The 18491-nt window shown below is 41.1% G+C and overlaps 1 long non-coding RNA gene across 4 annotated transcripts; it reads right to left on the reverse strand.

Annotated features, from left to right (window-relative positions):
* Positions 1 to 210: 210 nt before the first annotated feature.
* LOC110347721 (uncharacterized) lies at positions 211 to 16948 on the reverse strand. 4 transcript variants are annotated; one of them, XR_015439923.1, is made up of 5 exons: positions 12179 to 16948; positions 10412 to 10593; positions 8167 to 9516; positions 4299 to 4364; positions 211 to 573 (listed from the first exon to the last, which is right to left on the reverse strand). It is a non-coding gene; the product is annotated as an uncharacterized LOC110347721 (long non-coding RNA). The 4 variants fall into 4 exon arrangements; XR_015439924.1 differs by having other exon boundaries at positions 8167 to 9519; XR_015439922.1 differs by having other exon boundaries at positions 8167 to 8457; positions 9391 to 10593.
* Between the last annotated feature and the right edge of the window lie 1543 nt (positions 16949 to 18491).

Raw genomic sequence — 18491 nt, forward strand, 5'->3', positions numbered from 1 at the left:
TCAGGCACTGGGAACACTAAGACACAGTGCTTCGTAAACTTCCTTGAGATGGCTTCCTGGCACTGTTAGCTAACTATCACTCCAGTATTATGACCATAAGTGCTTTCTCTTAAACTTCAAGTGTATAAACTCCATTCTGCCTGGTGCTATCAGCAGGTCCGTTAAGACTGTCAACAGCTGAGAAAGGACTCAATTCTCCTTTTCCTTGCCTTTTCAGGTAGATAATGTGCAATAGGTCCATTGAGTCATGCCAGCAAACACCTTTATGTCACACCATCATTTCCTCCCAGCATCCTTCATGGCTTCATGTTTAAGAAAGTGAGAAATGGGTGATCTGAGAAGAGTTAGGGAAACTTGTTTGCAGTGTGTGCCTGAGAGGACATAGTGACCCTGGAAACTTCATCTGCGGGCATCCCTCATTTGTGGATGTAGAACGTTAGTAGGGATTGTCATTTTCAGAAAAATATTGCTAAGAAATATGTCCAGTTTAGCTGAAAGTTCTTTTGCATTTTCCTTCTGATAAACTTCTGTCCTTATGTAAGTGGATACACATGTGAATTTCTACTTTTTGACCTATTATCAGAAAAAAGGTTAAAAAAAAAGTTTGTTACCATCAAAAGGTCAAAACAAAAGATAAATTACTTGTTAAAATAGGATAATCTATTTAATAAGCTAATTTATTGTTGCTCTGAAATCCTTTACAGTAGAAGAAGTAAACTATCACTGTAAAAGTCCCCTAGGTGTCAGGGTCATATAAAATTTTAAAAACAGTGAAAAATGAGATGTTTACCTATTCAGGTAGATTAAGAGATATTTAATGAATTGTTAATTTAGCATAGAGGTTACCCTGGGTCATTCATGTTTGAGTTCTTGGGCCAGGGCCCAGATTATGTTTCTTCTTCTAATCTGACTAATACAAATTATTTAAGGTGTGAAACAGGGTGGTCAAGGAAAGAGAGACAAAGTAGCACGCACTTAAAAGGAAACATGTAAAACACAATCTACTTTGGTTATGTATCAAGCCAAGACCTTGAACTCTGTAACTTTTAAACATGTTTGCAAATAAACTTGTATGTTTCATTCAAACACTGAAAACTTCTTCTTTGCAAAGGGTACCAGGTCACAGGGTAAAGTTTCACTGCAGTCCTAAAGAACACTAAACATGCTGAGTTCTTTCTGCGAGTAAATTTCCCAGGTTTAGATGGTCAGAGTGTTTTAACTTAGAATTATAAGTCTTCTGGACTAGGTTTCTGTGAGGAGCAAATAATGAAACTCCCACCAGGAAATGATGATGTTCCAAGTTCTTGGGGATACTGCAGCCCAGTGATTACCTGTAACATTACACCTCGAGTGTTACTAAGGAAGTTTATAGATGCAAGGAGATTTTAGAATTCATAACATTCTTTTTCCCACAGAAAACCAGATTCCTGGTCTGTTTCCAGAGTTTAAAAGGAGAAATAAACCGGTGTTTAGTAGATCATAGGTTTTTCATTGGCTCATTTGACTTGAGGACTGCTCCCCAATATGTCCCCAAGTGTGGTATTAATAAAACTTGGCTGAGCGGATTTTTCAGCTATGTTTTATGAGCTGTCTAATTAGCAACACACACACACGCGCGCGCGCGCACGGCTCTCTTGGTTTAGGTTAACCTGGTGAAGAACATTGCATCAAAAATAGTAGAAGTAAATAAAGAGCAAAATACAAGCTAGATTAATAGGAAGTAGGGAGACTTTTTCAAATGGGAAGAGAAACAAAAGATAGAAAGAAGGGGGAAAGAGGGAAGGGAAAGGGAATTTTTAAAAGGAGAATGGAAGAATAAATGGAAAGAGAGCTTTTGCAAATGCGAAGGCAACAAAAGTTGGAAGAAGCAAGGAGTGATGGGAAGACAAGGAGATGACAAAGGAATTAAAATATGTTATGTACAAGTCCGCTGTGATAAATGTAATCATTATGTACTGCCAATATGTTATTTCAAAAAGACCAAAGAAGAGCCGGGGATTTAGCTCAGTGGTTCCGCCGCCTGCCTCAAAAGCAGAAGGTCTCCAGTTTGATCCCTGGTAACCCCTCCCCCCAAAAAAGACCAAAGAAGTGGTAGACACACAACATTGGGCCAGTTCTATGTTCCATTCTCTTAAATATGTGTTCACTCACTGAAGTATTAAAAAGAAGAGATGTACCTGTTAGATGCTATGAGATCCACATAAAAGAAAAATCCAACATGTTTCTTAATTAATAAGGATTTTTACTACCTCATATGAAATCCAGGCATAGGCTCTCAGGATTGGTTAATTCAGTGGCTCAACACCATAAAGAGTCTCTGGGTTGTTTTGTTTATTCATTTTCCACATGTTCCCTAAGAACCATAAGAAGTGGGCCAATTTTCCTCCTTTTCTAAGAAAACCAGGGCTCAGGAGGTTCAGGTTTATATAGAAATTCAGTCAAGCAGCTGGGTCACCCTCAATCTAAAGCCTGTTGCCTAATCACTCTAAAATCATGAAATACATTGTAGACATGAAGCATTAACTAAGGAAATGAGGTAATGACATTATTAAGCATGATAATATATATAGTATCTATACACTGAGACCTGCTTGTGTCACAGTTGTCACCTTCCTGTCCCTGCTACATGGTCTTCTAAGTACACAGCAAGATGCTCACCCCGTGCTATGATACAATTGTCAATGACATAATCTCTTAGAGTTAGTACGAACTGAGTGAACAGTTCCTAAGTCATCCTGCTAATCTTGAGTTGTATTTCTTGGGATTATATTAGAACTTCCGGAGAGCTTTCTCATCACTACTAAAAGAGCCAGACAAACTATTATATTAATTCATCACAACTAGCTTTAGTGCACGAGTCATCTGTTGTTTCAGGTTATCATCCCCAAACTTTAAAAGAGGATTATTTTTACCTCCCTTGCACAAATGAGTGACTATCATCAGTCATATAGATTGTATAGGTTCAATTCTGTTCGGCTGTATGCCAGGGCCCTAAATATTCCACCTTTCCTCCCCATGCCACACTTGGTTCTTCTGAGAGAATCCTCCTACCATTCACTTGAAAAATGTTTTTCAGTTTTATGCTTTGAAAGTTTCATCAGAATCACCAATGTAAGTCAGAACAAATATCTAGATATTGTCCCCTAAACATTTATCAAACATGTTTTAGGAGCCAAGTTCTACATGGCAGTTTCAAGTACAGGGTTTTATATAGTATGCACAAAACCCCTGTGAAATAAATATCCTATCTCTGTCTTACAGATAAAGAACCAAGGACTCTGGAGGTTTGAACAGCTTGCCCCATGACACACAACTCTTAACAGGGCTAGGATTATGTTCTCGCAATTCCAGTGCAATTTCCACTGTGATAAATTAGGGGAGAGATAAGAGTCATTAGGAAAACAAGCCAAGCAAGTGTTTCTCTGGAAGCAGCAGCAAGGGGGCTGAGGTCAGGGTAGAGGGTATGAGATGCTCAGGGGAGGCAGGAGTGGAGAGGAGGGACAAGAATGCAAAGCCCATTGAGAAAGGCTCTCCCCGGGCCTTTGATTTTCCAGTGTCAAACTGAGCAGCAAGGCCACTTTCCTATTTATCCCAGGTTCCTTCGGTGATACCCAGGTTGATAAACTGCAAAAACAAGGCTGTTCAAGTGTCAGCACACCTTACAAACATCTGCAAAGAACAAAGAACTTCTTTCTCTATCTTGGTTTGAAAAGAAAGAAACAGTATCAGCGTCTATAGATGAAGGTTTTCGATTTGGTAGGCTCATCCTGCAAGGCAGGGGAAGTCACTGAACCTGGGGCCACTGGTTTTATGAACCACTAAGTGGATGTGGCAAAATGGAAAAGTCGTGATTGGTTGTGAGCTGCTGTTAGTTCACATGCAAAGACAGTTTAGAAACACTGCACTTAAGGAAAGGAAGTATTACATTGTCATATTAAAAATTTACCCTGAGTTCAAAAGTTATATTAAAAGTAGACCTTCACAGTAGATGAGGAGTAGTTGTGCCCCCCCAAACATGGAAGTTAATGAAGACTCCTCTCAGGATGATAAGACCGGTTTTATGCTTTAATCACTTGATATAGAGTAAGTATTACAAAATCTACAGGATGCTGCACAAATGTGTTTACTACTCTCGGTGGTGGCTTGGCAGCACTTATGAAGTGTTTGGCTCATGGCCTCCAGGAGAATGGATTTTGATTGCCTCCATCTCTCTATATTTTATCGCTCACATTTCTCTGATGGGTTGTAGGCTCGTGTGCCTGACACCAGTAAGATCTATTTCTCCCATCCTTACTTACATTCTTTAGAGTCAACTGCTGTCCTTTTGTTACTATTGTCTGAAGCGCAGAGTATAATTTCGAGGCCTCATTTGGACAATACAGATAAAAATAAAGAAGGAAAAAAATTAAAAGTGGCAGAAAGAATTCATTTTATCATTCAAAAGTCATCCCCATCATTCATTCCCTCATTCTGAAGTCAACATATTTACAATTCACCTGTTATGCCAGACACTATCCTAGGAAGCTGGATAGGAAATCAAATCTGTTCAATCCCTACCCTCAAGGAACTTATGTTTTGGTGGAGGAAAAGAGATAATAAACAAAAAATAAACCGAATCACTTATAAACATAGCACCTGGCAATAATCACTCAGAAGAAAAAGGAAGCAGGCAGAAGGATGGGAATGATGGTGGGGTGGATTATTTTATACCGGGGTCAGTATGCCATATATATATAAATATGTATATATAAAGATCCCTTCGCTCACTCAATATTTATTGGCTGGGTACTATGCTAGATACAAGATGAAAAAGGTGGTCCCCCACTGCCAGGAGCTGACAGCTCAGTGGAGAATCTTGCCAACTGCTTTGCTAGGCGAGGCAGATTAGAAGTCTGGGGCACATTGCTGCTGTAACATCGCACACAGTGACCGGTTGGAACAGACTGTAAGTATTCCAAAACTCACAGTGGTTTCCATAAAATAATTCTCATTTCAAGTAAACATTTTCAGTTGGTGAGTAACTCTATTTTCCACTGACAGCACTCATATTTGAGGGTTTCCTTAATGCAGCAAAGACTTGTTTTTCTAACTGGTTGCCAAGGGTTGTTTGGGTCCTTATTGAAATGTACTTGCTTAGTTCCTCCAAAGCAACTTGGCTGGTTTCTTGTTGTACTGGCAAATGCTGCCTCCTGTACTGAAAAATTTGTTCTTTCTGAAAATTAGGACTGTCCCTGGATGGTTTTCATTAAAACTGGAGATGAAAAAGAGAATTACAGACTTTTCTGAAAGTAAGTGATAACAGAAGAGAACTTTGTATCAACAAGATTCCAATAAAGTAGGTCACATCCTGGGTGATGTGCCATTTTCTCTCCCTTCTGTAGTGCTTTGTGCAGATACCTGGCTCAAAATTTCCTTATTCATCAAGAAGGTGGAGAAAAGTATAATTATGGTCAAAATACTAGCCTGTATAAACAAGCTGTTTTCTTCATTGTGTTTTTTAATACAAACTCCTCCGTGTCCATGTCCCCAGCTTTCTAAAGGTTGTAATAATATGACATTGTTAACAAGAAGGCTCAATCATGTGAGAGAAGAACACTGAGCAGAGAGGTCTTTGTTTTCCTGAAGACAGAGCCTTTTTGACAGGGATGGGAGATGGTATCACATGCAGTCACTCTAGAGTAGAGAGGCAGACTCACTGCCAGCACAGACAAGGATGAGCCATTTGCTCTGAGGGCTCCATGTTGGATCCTTCTGCCTTTCCCAGCCTCACTGCCTGCTCCTCACCCTTTGTCATCCTTGGGGGACCCAGGAGAGAAAATTATTTGGCTTGGCTGAGGCACAAGCACAGGTGGCACCACTTGTTATAAACTTTTCAGTTTGTGTTGGAGCTATGAGCTGTCTTTACAGAATCTTTGAGCAGTTTGTTCTGTCGGAAAAGGAAACCAGAGCTCTTGGCCCTTGCTGTTGATCGATGGCATCGCTGCTGGTTTCCTTGGGCTGCCACGTTGAAGAAGATACATCCCCACCCCGTGGTGCCTCGGCACAGCAGTGCCTGCTTGAGTCACAGACTGGCTACAGCCAAATACCCCCATTTCCTGCCTGCTTTCTATAGTGGATTTGGGTCACTCTTCCTACACTAGGTTGGGGAAATTTCACACCGAATTTTCTAATTCTCTTGTGCCATTCCTTCCTTTGCTACACCAAGGTGAGATCAATTTGTCATAAATTTTCTTTTCCCCATACATTGGAGTCCTTCCTCTTGGTAAAGTTTCCATCTTATCGTGGCCTTTTATTATAATAGCTTCCACTGCTACGATCATGTCAGCTTTAGGGAAAGTGACAGACAGGAAAGCTGCTATCAAACTTACTTCCAAAGACCATGAAAAGTTAATCACTGATATGATCAAGAACTTAGTTCTAAATATAAACTTCCTCAGCACTTGCAAGTAAGAAATTCTCCTGAACTGTAACTCTAACCTAAAATCCTCTGTAGGAACTCTGCTCCTTGATAACTATTCTGCTTTCTAAGGGCATCAATCAAGGAGAAGTTGATGTCATTGACTCTTAAGTAGCCGATTCCATGGCTGATGTGCATGCCCTACCTTTCCTTGGTAATAAGATGCTAACATAAAAACTTCAGCTTTTCTGGTTGGTGACTCAGTAGTAGTGTGCGAGGCCCTAGGTTCAATCCCTGGTATCACACAAACAAAAGAAAACAAAACAAAATAAACCCACTTTCAGTTCTGTGAACACTGATTCTGAGAATACATTGCAATAGCTTTTTCAGGGTGGCCTTTCCAATAGTAAAGATGATCCAGTTGTTGGTGGGATTGGCTTAAATTGTACCATTTATTTGTTTGGGTTGTATGTTTTGAACATGTGCCCAGGGCTTTTAAAGAGAGTGATGGGAACATTCCTACAAATAAAACTGAAAGCAAGGGAACAGGCATTGCCAATCCTTTAATTATGAACCTAGCAGCATGGATACTTAGTTTAAAGGGTAGAAGACAAAACAGCAGAAAGAAGGGGCACTGGGTGGTCTCTAAAGAATGGCTCCCTTATCTACTTAGCAGGGAGGAAAAGGATAAAGCCTTTCTACCCTTTGAGCTGTTCAAAGATGTGGCAAACTGCCTCGTGTCCTTTCCCAGTGCCCTTTGCCCTGTGAGGCACTGTCAGGACAGAGGGTAAAGTCTGAAGCAGAGCAGTCACCGCGTCAGGAGATAGGCAGGCTCTGCTTTTCCTGCAGTGCTTCTATCCAAGCCAAAGGGCCAGCACATGACGAGGCACTGAACTCCCAGCAAGTTTGTGTTCACGCCTGTGTCTTCTAACCCTTACCACCTTCTGCTACCCCAGGGGAAAGTGCCAGATTCCTGGGAACCTCAGTTCTCTAGACAGACAGATTTCCCCGAAATAGTAACTGGAGGAGCTTGGGGATTGTTACCCACAAGGGTATTACTAAGGTTGAGGTGGTGAACCAAAAGAATTTGGAAAGTTTGAGAATCTGGAAGATTGGGGAAGCTGACGCACACTTTCTTTTCCTTTCATTCTTAAGGGTTTTTTCCTCTTTCTTGCATCTTCAGTTCCAGTCAAGTGTAGTTCATTCCAGACATAAAATCATAATCTACTTCTCTCCCATCTCTGTGCGATTTAGGGGTAATTATAAGGTAAAAATAACATTATCTTCTCCCTTGATATGTGTACTTTTATTCCAAGAAGTTTTGTTTCAGGGTCCCTTTCTTGTTGCTTTTCATGTTATTATATACTAAATGTTATTATTATTATTTATTTTTGGTACCGGGGATCGAACTCAGATCTTTGCACTTGCGTAGCAGGCAGCAAAACCACTGTGCTAAATCCCCGGCCCACTAAATGTTATTTTTAAAGTAGCTATTATGGTACAATGTTCTAATATAATGCAGGAGGGATAAGAGTATACAGTGGACCCTCAGGTTATGACCAGCCTGACATATGAACAACTTGGGTTACTTAGGTTAATGAAGATTCATCTGCCTTGTTATCTTGTTATAGCTTGTACCCGGGTAAACATCCAGATCTCAGCTGTAGTGGCTTACAACGAACTTGAGTTACAACCAGTCCATGGGAACCAATCAAGTTTGTAAATCAAGGATCCGCTGAATCTTTTACTTTGGAGGTAAAGACACATACCTGCACAAATAGTTGATGACTGATTCTCCCTTGAGTGTAACCGCAACAACTAGAGGCCTTCAGAGTAGAATGCTGAGGCTCACTGAAATGTCTCAGCAGGTTCCAGGAGTTTGTACTTCAACGTCCAATAACTTTCATGTAATTACAGCTGTCTGCTGAAGGAGGCCTGTGGTCCCTGGTTAGGACCTTAGTGATGGCCAGAAGGGTAGTGGGCAGGATTCAAGCCTCTCCGCAACCTGTGCGAGCAGCTAGAAGCTTTCTTCAGAGCAGGAACCCATTAGAATAAGCCAGCTGTGCAAAGCAGGATTTAAAAACTTATAGATTTAGATAGAATAGTACCACCTGTGACTTTTTCCCTCTTTGAAGTATATAATGGAAAGAAAATGGCAAATCCTAGACAAAGCCAGCTAGCCTCTAAGCAAATGCCAGAATCTGTTCAGTCAGCTGCACTGGTTATTTTTCTAAGAACAATAAAACAAATCAATGAATTCGAATTGAGTTATTATGGTGGCTTTCAGAATTACCTGAACAGCTTGTCAAACATTCTGACTCCTAGGAACTAGTTCTGAGTTTCTAGTTCGGAGAGTTTGGAGCAATCCAGGAGTCTGGGTTGTCTGTGAAATGACTGTTTGACTCTTTACAAAATTGTTAGGAGCATTAAAAGAGATGGGTATTTGAACATTCTCCGTGAACTGTAAAGTACCCTGTACCTGCTAATGTTTCACATGGAAAGTGTAAATAGTGTCCCTCATATTTGTTGGGCACTGCTGGGACCTTTTAGAAAAGACGATTCCAGATGTATTTTAATAGTTTCTATTATTAAGAGTTCATCTGAAAATATTTAATTCCCAAGCAAATGAATCCTTTAAGGTAAGAACTGGGAGAAACATCTTTCTCAGAAAATAGTAGCTTAGTTGTTCCTGGTTTAATGCTGGAAATTACACGCAGGTGTCTGGGCTAGTTCCAGTTTGCTTTTAAGGAAGGAATTTGGGTCTATTTCCTTTTTTCCCCTCTGGTTTCTTATTTCAATGACAGGCATATTTGGAGATGCGCTAGTACGTAGGCTATTCTGATGGTATGGCATCCTCTTTTAATTGAACTACAGAGAATGAAAGTCATTAGTGGGTGTTCGTAGTGTATCTAGATGAAAGGGATTTCCTTAACAGGGGTGCCTGGGTCACAATACAAATTTTGGCATGACGAGATAGTGCAGAGTTCACATACCTCTCACACAGAAGCGGTCCAATATATGAGCGCCAGGATGCACGGCCGTATGAGAGTACTAAGCAATAACATGCTGAAAACACCACAGGAGCATCCCAAATTCAGGCAGCATTTCACTTGTACTTACTACTTAAAAATGAAATATGGTCAAAGGGTCATTTCTTTTTCAATTACAGAATGAAAGCATTTTCACAAAGAATTCTACAGTTGGAAAAAGAAAAAAAATTAGAAATAATGTAGTCCAGTGACTTTCAAATTGTGCCTCCAAGAGTTGCAAAGTGAGATATTACCACCTTGCTCAAACATTTTAATCACTTATGAGCTTTCCAAAGTATAGATACTAGAGCGGCTCTCCCAGAGAATCAGATTCAGCTAGTACCAGTGGGTCCTGTGCATGTATTTTAAAAGTGTTTTACAGATCACATGATGTACACCAGAATTGTGAACCACCAGATTCTAGGGTTTAAAAGTCCAAACATTTGGACTTATGATTTGATAGATATAAGCATGCTTCCTGGAGACAGTCTAATAGAATATATACAATGGGAAAAACTGGGACATACTGTGTCCTACAGAATTTAATTAGCTTCATAAAAAACACTACTCCAGAAAAACTCAATATGCACAAAGCTCTATTATGTACTCTTGAGACAGCGCATTCTACGAGATTGCTCAGTCTGTCCATCCGGAAACATACATGAATGGAGGAGTCAGCATAGGCAGCAACATAGGGAAGGAAAGAGAAGAACAAGGATAGATATAACTTTAATAAAAGGCAGGTGTGTTATGAATGGTACAATAGGGTTGAATCGCAGATGAAATATTACAGCTTTAAGCACTTGCACTAATTTCTCATCCCTGCTCAGTCTAGCACAGACAAAATTGAGCAGTTTTGATATCCATGGTCTTAGGACATATTTTAGGGGGGTGCAGGGATAAAAAGGAAAAATAAATAGCCTTTCTGTTCCTTCTTGTCTCTACTTGCTATGAGGTAAAATATTTATTAGAGCTTGGAGCTCACCAGGCAGTAGCTCCCTCTGAGTGAGGGAAACTTAGCAGCACCTCCAAGTGCTGGGTGTCCCTTGGAGGCTGTTTCTTGGCATCTGGTGCCCAGTGTCTCTGCAAAGAGAAGGCGGAGTGCACTCCACAGACTGACTTCTGCACTTCTTGAGTCTTCTCGATTGTCCCAGGTCAGTTCATCTCCTTGAATGGATAATGAACAAAGCTGAGTTAAGAATAAAAATGGAAAGAAAGAAATTGCTAAGTTTCCTTTTTATGTTGCCCTCCATTGTGGTGTTAACTCAGACTCTAGTTCTCGTCCCAAACACAGTCACCTGGCACAGAACTCTCAAAGTGTGATTAAACACAGACACCCTCACTAGATGTGAGGATGTAAAAGCTTGCATAAATTCCCACCAATTCCATGCAGCACACATACTTCTATGTATAGTATTTTACTGTCCAAATGAATGGATCATTACCAATACAACTAGCCCCAAAATACATCTTGGTGTGGTGATCTATGATCTTATAACCTAACCGACTTCAGTAAAATGTTTATTTAGCATAAGAGAGACTCAAAGAATCATGTTTCAGAGAAAATAATATTGAAGTCTGGACAGAAGAAAAAATATTCAGTGAAATGATCCTTTACATGATGAGTAATCAACATGTAGGTGATTGTAGGAGAACCGTCTGGCTTTTAATTTCTACAATACTAGAATTTAGGATATTGGTGGTAAAGGGATGAAATTTAGAAAGGAAGAATGGGCTAAGGCAGCATTCCATTTGTGGTGGGTCTTGAATCCTGGTAGTACATTTCTGTGAGTTTTGAATTATATACTTAATCAGGAACCTCTGAGTTTTCTTGAACTTGAGATTTACAAAAAGATGTAATTTATTAAAGTTGATTGAGTAGTATAGATGGAAGTGGATTGGGACCGACTAGAAAAACGTTGTGAGCAAAACAGTATTTAAAAAGTTATTACTGTAGTAGTCCAAAAATAAGATTTTGGTGGTAAGGAAAGGAGACAAAACATGCTCTTAAAGAACTGAACATAAAAAATAGCTGAGCAAAAATGGTGCCTCTACATTTATAAGACAAGCACTGGCTTGAGTCAAGTGTTTGAAGTAACCTTTCATGTACAAAGGAAAACTTTTTGCCTTGTCTTTGAAAAATCTCTCCTCATGCTCACTTCACCAGAATATATACTAAAATATTAAAATCTTTCCTAGTAACCGATGAGTTTGAAAAATCAGAATGCCTGATTTTCAGATAGCAAATAATGTTTACAGGGAGAGAGCACTCTCTCTCTCTCTCTCTCTCTCTCTCCCTCTAATAGAGTACATCCAGTTAAAAATAAAAACTTCAGTACCAGTTACAAGTGTGAAGGATTTTTTTCCCCACTGAACTGATCAATTATATTGACATCTTTTAGAACATTAAACTTTTCTCTTACTCTTTGTGAAATTTTGATGTGTGTTGTGATTGGTGAGGCTTAATTCTGACCAAACTTAAGGTAATAGTACCTTTCAGCACAGGAGTAAGAAGCGATATTACACTGACATCTAACCAGTCCCTGTGGCTCTTAAGCACATATTGTCATATATTGATTCATTCAGCATACTTTTTTTGAGATCAGTTTATAGTCCAAGTGTTGGTGGTAATATAAAAACTGTGAAAATGCTCATAGTTTAATAGGGTGTACATATATACAATAAAATACAGAGAAGTAGGAAATAAAAAGTAAAAAAAGAATAACAGCATAGAGACAAGGTAAATTCATACCATTTAATGGACTGCAGGAAGTTTTATAAAGAAAGTGATGCATCCGCCGGGGATTTAGCTCAGTGGTTTCACCGCCTGCTGCGTAAGTGCGAGGACCCGAGTTGGATCCCCAGTCCCCGGTACCAAAAAAAAAAAAGTGATACTTAAGGGCCAGGGATTTAGCTCAGTGGTTCTGCCTCCTGCTTTGCAAGCACAAGGTCCCGAGTTTGATCCCCAATACCAAAAAACAAAAAACAAAACAAAAACAAGTGATGCTTCACACAAAATGGGCAACTGACAACCAATTTGCTTCCTTTTTCTCTCTTCCTATCTCAATTCTTCCTTTCTTTTATGTTTCCCAAATATTTATGACGTATTTACAGTATTTAAGGCACTATCCTAGGAGTTGTCAGTTCGAATCAGACATGACCTCTCCTTTCAAGCAGCTGAGAATGCACTACACTAAGTATTTACACCAAGTAGAAATTACATAACATAACTGTAGTATAAGACAAGCATAGAAGTATAGGACAAAGGTAGAGCAAAACCTTAAAAAGTGGCAGGAAAGTAGTCTTTGCTGTATTCACTACTTTGTTAACGGTTTCTGCAAGCCTGGGAAGCATCCACAGCTATGTGTAGGGACAGTGCTACATATGGGAAATGAGGCAAGATGGCATAACTGATACAACTGCTTTGTCACTGGACATTTAAAATCCCCAAACTCCATAGCAATCCTCTTCCTGACAGTACATAGGAATTAACTCACAGTATTTCCCTTCTAAACATCTGAAAATCATTTTCTGAAACCCTGTTAGAAAGACCCTTTAAAGATAATTTCACAGTTCTGTATCAGTGCTTTCTTGCTATAGAGTAAAACCTGAAGTTAGTGAACACCGAAGCCTTATTAGCCCTGAAAAACTGCTGCGCTTTGGGTTTTGCTTTTGTTTTTTTTCCCTCTCTTCCCAACCATTGAATCTTGAAGCACATTCTTTCATTAAGGAGGTTCAGAGCCCTCTACATTAGTTGATTGTGAGTCATTAACAGCCTGCAGCATGTCCTAGTCTTGAGAGATAAGAGTCTGGGTTGTACAAATGAAATTTTAAACAATTGCTGCTTTACATTTTCATCATTCTCTTAAGCAGTGCAAACTTTGGTTGGCCATGGAGCCAATAATAAAATTGTAGCGTAAGATTTAATGTCATTTTCAGGTTATGTCCTATGACTTTGACATTCAATAGATACCAAAGCCTAGATTTTCCTTCTTTCAGACTCTGGTTTCCCCTCCCAGGAACTCTCTATGATTCATTTCCATTGTGTGCACCAGTCTTGTACCAGTCAGCAAACGGAGCCTGCTTCATCAGTTTTTGGTCTCCGTAGAATTTTCCTCTACTCAGTGATTAATTACTAGCTTTTTAGTGACTTCTTAATCATTTGCTGCATTTCAAAATATTCCTTCATTTTGAAATTCTCTAACAAGAAACAAACCCTAAATGGAACAGAGGTGACTGCAGCTACTTTCCCCTCCATTCAGCTTTGTCTTTTCCAGCAAAAGCATCAGGTTAGAAACATTTTGTTTTTGTTTTTTGTGGGTTTTTTTGGTACCAGGGATTGAAATTGGGACCTTGCACTTGCAAGGCAGGTGGTGGAACCACTGAGCTAAATCCCTGGCCCAAAATGTATTAAAAATCATGGAAACTTGAAACAAACATCAGGCAATGGGTTTCCTTGGTTAAAATACTAGGATTTAAAACTTAAATCAACAAGAACATACCTTGTTGAATGTACCTTGCATGTAAAACAACATACCCATTTGTTAGTAATAGCTGTGTTTTAAAAAGACTCCACATATATAAAGACAGGTAGCCTCTCCATGTTCAAAGTGCATAGATTTGAAAAACAAAACCAAGACACAATTTTGTTGTTAGGAAACACCAAAAGCCACCACTTAATGCATGCATTAATAGGGCATCTTGACAAATCACCTGTTAAATTTTAGCTGACAGCTTGTCATATATTAATTATAAATAATTGTAATATATGGCTATCATAATGCATGCAACAAAAAAATGGGAAAGGTAATTAAAGTATATCCTTTGTTTTCCTCCTTCACTTCTTGCTCACAAGAAAAGTATGACCCCATGTTTCACTTGGGTTGGGGCAGTGCCAATGGTTAATGGAATGCCCCACTCTACTAAAGAATTTAATGGGGACATCCATTTGTCACAGTTACATGCTGTAATCTCCACGAACAGAGCCAATGGAAAATAGAACCGTAACGTAATGTCCTGTGCATAGTGCAGGTGAAGCCGGAGTCAGGGGAGAGGCCTTGCTTTTCCAGGCCTTGCTTAGAAAAGGATCAGGATTTTTCTTCTTAAAAAGGGGCCTGTGCTCCCTGACTGCAGAGATGCTGCCCTAGAGCAAAAGAAAAGTCCATTTCTTCCACGTGCAGAAACGCGTGTTTGTGTAGCACATCGTGTGTGTGCTGCCGAAGGAAGCACAGGGAGTAGCATTGTCTCAAAATCCGAACCATCTCCTTGTCTACTGGAGTTCCACCTGTTCCTGAAGAGCCTTTGGGTAGTAGAATCAGAAACAGCACAAAACTTTCATCTCAATCCTCTCCTGGTTTGAGCTTTCAGACCTGAAAAATGGGAACAATACACCAAAATGTGTAACGTTACAGGTGGACTCCACAGGATGCCAGGAACCAAAAATGCTAGCGTGGCACCTGAATTATTGTCTTCCTTTCTTTTTCTGAACTTGGGTGGAAATTACAGTGATGTTTGACTATATGTGTGTATCTTGTGGCTGTGACAAAAATATTGCTTAGAGACTGTCTTCTATTTCTTTTATCTTTCTCACATGCCACTTCTGTATTTGGGAAAAACAAACTAGGGAGAAATACTGTATCAGTTAAATTTGAAAAACTTTTTCAAATAAACATTTTAACAATTGTAGAGGTGAATATGTGAGCATTAAAATTAGAAATTATTGTTTCAATTCTAACATAGCAGCTAATCAACAAAGTATGTTAGACACAATCAGAATCAGTAGTAAAAGGTCTTAGATACGTTTCAATGCCTTATGAAACTTCTATCTTTCGAACACATTTTGGTCTATGCTGTGTTACTCCTTTGTAGCCGAATTTAGTAAAAACCACTCTACTCCTTACAAACAAAATATGATTAACAACAATTTATTCCATATTTAAGCTTGTAATTTATTATAAATCTAGAAGTAAAAACACAGAATTTTAAGTCAAACAGATCAAGGTTCAAAAGTCTACCTTGGACACCTTCTACCTGTCAGCTTGGCAAAAGCATTTCTCCTCTCTGATCCTGTTTCTTCACATATACAAGGGAAATAATAATACCTGGCTAGCAAGACAGTTGATAAGACTGGAATGGGGCCAGTAGCTTTTTCTCCTTTAAACACTAGCCACATGGTCAACATGTTTCTTTCTTACTTTCCTTTCATTGAAAAGATTGTCCATGACCCACAAGATTCACAACCCAAAGAGGTCGTGATGTGCTTTTTGAAAAACAGTGGGTTTTGATAATGTGCTTGGAATGATGCGCGGTATACATTGCAAGTGTAACAACTGATTACTATTGTTGTCACCATGATTATTTTTACTCTTCTTTTAGGATGCTTCATGATAAATGAGAATAAAAATCTTTCCAGTATTTCTAGGAACTAACTCCCTTGGATGGGGTCCAAAACATTCTCATACTCATCGTATGCTGAATTATGCACTAGAGGAGGTTGTGCTATAGCAAAGCTCCTGTGAGCTATTCATCACAGACTGTTAAGAGCTGGGAGTGTACTAAGAAAATGTCTAGTCCTATTGCTTCATTTTCCTTCCTGCAAGTATTTATAGTTCTAAAAATATTCTGTATTTATTGCTCAATGATAAGTTGGAAACATGGCTTCTTTGATACAGAACTTGAAGGTGCTGAGTGCTAGTTGGTGGGATAGGGGAAACTGGGTCACGGTATCTGGGTTGACATCTATTTCTGCTTTTGAAGAGCTGGTTGAACTTACACTCAGAGACTCAGTTCCTCTACCTGTAACAATGAGATGATTTCAACAGGTGATCAGCTCTCCTCTCATGTTCTTTGACTCAAAATTTCCCAATGGTGAATCACCCTCCAGGTTATAGGAGATGCTGCAGCATTTGAGTGTCCTTCATTTACAACTGTGCTGTGAATGTGTTAATAGAGGGGTACCTGGCTGTGGGCTTCCTCTCACTTCTCAGATGTACAGTTTGGCAGCTCTGTTTGCTTTCTCTTGACTTCCTCAGCAGCACACAGTGGATAATTCTGTCTCTTTTATAACAGCTCAGATTCCCTTGTCACAGTCCCAAATATCTTCATTCTCTGTCAGTTTGTCCTAGGGATAAGAACATCTAGGAACTTAGGGTGTCAAGAAAGTTAGGTTCGAAGCTTACATTTCCTTGTACTGCCCTCTGTCTCTTCGATTTCTGCACTGGTAATTTATTTGTGTATTGAGCAATAAGTAACAACCACCGCTGATTTCTCCAGTTGGTCTGCTTTACTACCAGTGGGCTAAGATGATGTTTCCAATACCACAGTCCCAGAGATCAGGCAGGCTTCCCAGCTGGATTCATCTTAAATGAGGTCAGTTCCAAAGACAGAGGGATGCATGTTTCTGTACCGAAAATCACAGCAGAAAGGTATGAGATTTTAAAACTCTGCACTTATTCCTTTAACACAGCTCTGGATGAGGAAAGCAGGGTCACCAGTTGTGTAAGGGAGGATGAGGTGCTTAGAAAGCCAACTTGGAGTCTGTATCTTGGGTGATTCAGATTTCTAGATCCATCTTTAGGGCGCAGGGAGTCCCTGCTGGGCCTTGTAGTTCTAAAGACTAGAGGATGAACCTGGCTTGGAGGTGTGAGTGGCAGTAGATTTCTTCCTGATTTCACTGTGAGGCTCTCAGGGCTAGGGGAGGAGAGTCCTGCAGGATGCCCCTGCTGGTCCCTAACTTTTGGAAAACTAAACTTCATTTAACCACACACCCTCTTGAACTCTGCCTTCTTTTTGGAGCACACAGGGGGCAGAGGATTACTGACCAGGCTTTCCATGCTTTTCACAAGCACAGCACGCAGACGGTGGAAATAAATGGGTGACTGAGGCAAGCCGAAGCTTTCCGGAGAGCCAGCTTGGGGTCTGCAGGAGTATTGTTTGCTTGAGCTGGCCTGCACACAGAATGAGCAGTGGAGGTGGCTGGAGGCCTAGGCTTTACTATTTAACCTTTCTGACCAAGTTTCTAATGAACTGGATGAGTCCATTGCCAGTGGTGGCTTCCAGCTGCCTCTCCCGCAGCCCGAGATCCCAAGGAGATCTCTCCGCTGACCAAGCACACCCAGCCCCTCAGCCTGTCTGGGTTCTGTGCCTGAAGAATGTGTGAGCCAGCAGCTGGGTTCCCACCAAGGAGAGTGTTTCATTGTCCTTCAGAGAAGCCGACAAACGCGGCATTTCCAACATCACAGAGGCAGAACAGCACGGAAGCCAAAGTAGAGTTGTTACGCTAAGATCTGGATCCAGTACTTCCCCTCTCTTCCTTTCTGACTTCCTAGTGGATCCCACACGCATCCTCCAGCGAGGCTGCCAAGGTGAACTGGGGCGGACACAACTGTGCCTCCTCCACACGCGCTTTTGGGATTATCATCACTGCTCCGAAGAGGGTGCGACCGGCCTTTCATTACTGATTTTTCTCCCGTGCGCGGACACAGGGCAGAAGCGCCGGTGGGGCCCCTCTCGGAGAGGAGAGGAGAGGAGTAGAGCGAATCCCGGAGCGAGGGTCTCGGGCATGGATGCCGGGGAGTGACGTCACCGCGCCCCCTCCTCCAGAGTGAGTGAGTGAGTGTGTGAGTGTGAGAGTGTGAGTGAGCGTGTGCGCGCTGCCTCCTCCTGCCCTCCTCCGTCCAGCCCTCTGGCCTTCGCAGCGGGTCATCGATCCAGATTCAGGGCTTCGCGGGTGGGCGCACCCACCCGGGCACCCCGGCTCGGGCAGGGCCGGGTTCCCCCGCAGGTTGTGGGACCCTGGAAATCACCTAGCCCGGGAAACAAAGACGCCTTTCCGATTACTTTTCTGAGCGTTTTCCTTACCCACCCGAGCGCGCGGCTGCCGCCCGGCCGAGGTCCTGGGGCGCCCGCCCGCCCGTCCGTCTGTCCGTCCGTCCCGCTGCGCCCCCCTCCCCGCACCTCGCGGGCCTCGGCCCCGCTTCCCTCTGCTCCTTTCACTTTTGGGGGGAAGAGAAGAAGAAGGGGAGGGCGGCGCCGAGGGGGGCAGCAGAGTTGCTATTTGTGGCCAA

This window comes from Heterocephalus glaber, unplaced genomic scaffold (genome assembly GCF_053883595.1).
Source record: "Heterocephalus glaber isolate CG9 unplaced genomic scaffold, H.glaber_assembly_v1.0 deba00001481, whole genome shotgun sequence".
Lineage (NCBI taxonomy): Eukaryota > Metazoa > Chordata > Mammalia > Rodentia > Bathyergidae > Heterocephalus > Heterocephalus glaber.